The following is a 3330-nucleotide window of genomic DNA, read 5'->3' on the forward strand; positions in this document are numbered from 1 at the left end:
ATTTTAAAGCCTCCTGTTAGTGCTTCATCTACACGTTATAGCCCTGAATTTTCCAATGCCTATCTCTTTGCAAAAGAGAGATATCGGCAAGGAAAAGCTGTATTGTACCTTTGCATTTTTCTCCCAAACGAAAGACACAAGAATGAAAATTTTAAAGCCTCCTGTTAGTGCTTCGTCTACACGTTATAGCCCTGAATTTTCCAAAGCCTATCTCTTTGCAAAAGAGAGATATCGGCAAGGAAAAGCTGTATTGTACCTTTGCATTTTTCCTCCAAACGAAGGACACTAGAAAGAAAATTTTAAAGCCTCCTGTTAGGCCATCATCTACACGGCATAGCCCTGAATTTTCCAATGCCTATCTCTTTGCAAAAGAGAGATATCGGCAAGGAAAAGCTGCAATGTACCTTTGCATTTTTCTCCCAAACGAAGGACAATAGAATGAAAATTTTAAAGCCTCCTGTTAGTGCTTCGTCTACACGTTATAGCCCTGAATTTTCCAATGCCTATCTCTTTGCAAAAGAGAGATATTGGGAAGGAAAAGCTGTATTGTACCTTTGCATTTTTCTCCCAAACGAAGGACACTAGAAAGAAAATTTTAAAGCCTCCTGTTAGACCATCATCTACACGGCATAGCCCTGAATTTTCCAATGCCTATCTCTTTGCAAAAGAGAGATATTGGCAAGGAAAAGCTGTATTGAACCTTTGCATTTTTCTCCCAAACGAAGGACACTAGAATTAAAATTTTAAAGCCTCCTGTTAGTGCTTCATCTACACGTTATAGCCCTGAATTTTCCAATGCCTATCTCTTTGCAAAAGAGTAATATCGGCAAGGAAAAGCTGTATTGTACCTTTGCATTTTTCTCCCAAACGAAAGACACTAGAATGAAAATTTTAAAGCTTCCTGTTAGTGCTTCATCTACACGTTATAGCCCTGAATTTTCCAATGCCTATCTCTTTGCAAAAGAGAGATATCGGCAAGGAAAAGCTGTATTGTACCTTTGCATTTTTCTCCCAAACGAAGGACACTAGAATTAAAATTTTAAAGCCTCCTGTTAGTGCTTCATCTACACGTTATAGCCCTGAATTTTCCAATGCCTATCTCTTTGCAAAAGAGTAATATCGGAAAGGAAAAGCTGTATTGTACCTTTGCATTTTTCTCCCAAACGAAAGACACTAGAATGAAAATTTTAAAGCCTCCTGTTAGTGCTTCATCTACACGTTATAGCCCTGAATTTTCCAATGCCTATCTCTTTGCAAAAGAGAGATATCGGCAAGGAAAAGCTGCCTTGTACCTTAGCATTTTTCTCCCAAACGAAGGACACTAGAATGAAAATTTTAAAGCCTCCTGTTAGTGCTTCATCTACACGTTATAGCCCTGAATTTTCCAATGCCTATCTCTTTGCAAAAGAGAGATATCGGCAAGGAAAAGCTGCATTGTACCTTTGCATTTTTCTCCGAAACGAAGGACACTAGAATGAAAATTTTAAAGCCTCCTGTTAGTGCTTCATCTACACGTTATAGCCCTGAATTTTCCAATGCCTATCTCTTTGCAAAAGAGAGATATCGGCAAGGAAAAGCTGCATTGTACCTTTGCATTTTTCTCCCAAACGAAGGACACTAGAATTAAAATTTTAAAGCCTCCTGTTAGTGCTTCATCTACACGTTATAGCCCTGAATTTTCCAATGCCTATCTCTTTGCAAAAGAGTAATATCGGCAAGGAAAAGCTGTATTGTACCTTTGCATTTTTCTCCCAAACGAAAGACACTAGAATGAAAATTTTAAAGCTTCCTGTTAGTGCTTCATCTACACGTTATAGCCCTGAATTTTCCAATGCCTATCTCTTTGCAAAAGAGAGATATCGGCAAGGAAAAGCTGTATTGTACCTTTGCATTTTTCTCCCAAACGAAGGACACTAGAATTAAAATTTTAAAGCCTCCTGTTAGTGCTTCATCTACACGTTATAGCCCTGAATTTTCCAATGCCTATCTCTTTGCAAAAGAGTAATATCGGAAAGGAAAAGCTGTATTGTACCTTTGCATTTTTCTCCCAAACGAAAGACACTAGAATGAAAATTTTAAAGCCTCCTGTTAGTGCTTCATCTACACGTTATAGCCCTGAATTTTCCAATGCCTATCTCTTTGCAAAAGAGAGATATCGGCAAGGAAAAGCTGCCTTGTACCTTAGCATTTTTCTCCCAAACGAAGGACACTAGAATGAAAATTTTAAAGCCTCCTGTTAGTGCTTCATCTACACGTTATAGCCCTGAATTTTCCAATGCCTATCTCTTTGCAAAAGAGAGATATCGGCAAGGAAAAGCTGCATTGTACCTTTGCATTTTTCTCCGAAACGAAGGACACTAGAATGAAAATTTTAAAGCCTCCTGTTAGTGCTTCATCTACACGTTATAGCCCTGAATTTTCCAATGCCTATCTCTTTGCAAAAGAGAGATATCGGCAAGGAAAAGCTGTATTGTACCTTTGCATTTTTCTCCCAAACGAAGGACACTAGAAAGAAAATTTTAAAGCCTCCTGTTAGGCCATCATCTACACGGCATAGCCCTGAATTTTCCAATGCCTATCTCTTTGCAAAAGAGAGATATCGGCAAGGAAAAGCTGCAATGTACCTTTGCATTTTTCTCCCAAACGAAGGACAATAGAATGAAAATTTTAAAGCCTCCTGTTAGTGCTTCGTCTACACGTTATAGCCCTGAATTTTCCAATGCCTATCTCTTTGCAAAAGAGAGAAATCGGCAAGGAAAAGCTGCAATGTACCTTTGCATTTTTCTCCCAAACGAAGGACACTAGAAAGAAAATTTTAAAGCCTCCTGTTAGGCCATCATCTACACGGCATAGCCCTGAATTTTCCAATGCCTATCTCTTTGCAAAAGAGAGATATCGGCAAGGAAAAGCTGCAATGTACCTTTGCATTTTTCTCCCAAACGAAGGACACTAGAAAGAAAATTTTAAAGCCTCCTGTTAGGCCATCATCTACACGGCATAGCCCTGAATTTTCCAATGCCTATCTCTTTGCAAAAGAGAGATATTGGCAAGGAAAAGCTGTATTGTACCTTTGCATTTTTCTCCCAAACGAAGGACACTAGAAAGAAAATTTTAAAGCCTCCTGTTAGGACATCATCTACACGGCATAGCCCTGAATTTTCCAATGCCTATCTCTTTGCAAAAGAGAGATATTGGCAAGGAAAAGCTGTATTGAACCTTTGCATTTTTCTCCCAAACGAAGGACACTAGAATTAAAATTTTAAAGCCTCCTGTTAGGCCATCATCTACACGGCATAGCCCTGAATTTTCCAATGCCTATCTCTTTGCAAA

The sequence above is a fragment of the Pseudophryne corroboree genome, chromosome 8 (genome assembly GCF_028390025.1).
Source record: "Pseudophryne corroboree isolate aPseCor3 chromosome 8, aPseCor3.hap2, whole genome shotgun sequence".
In the NCBI taxonomy this organism is placed as follows: Eukaryota; Metazoa; Chordata; class Amphibia; order Anura; family Myobatrachidae; genus Pseudophryne; species Pseudophryne corroboree.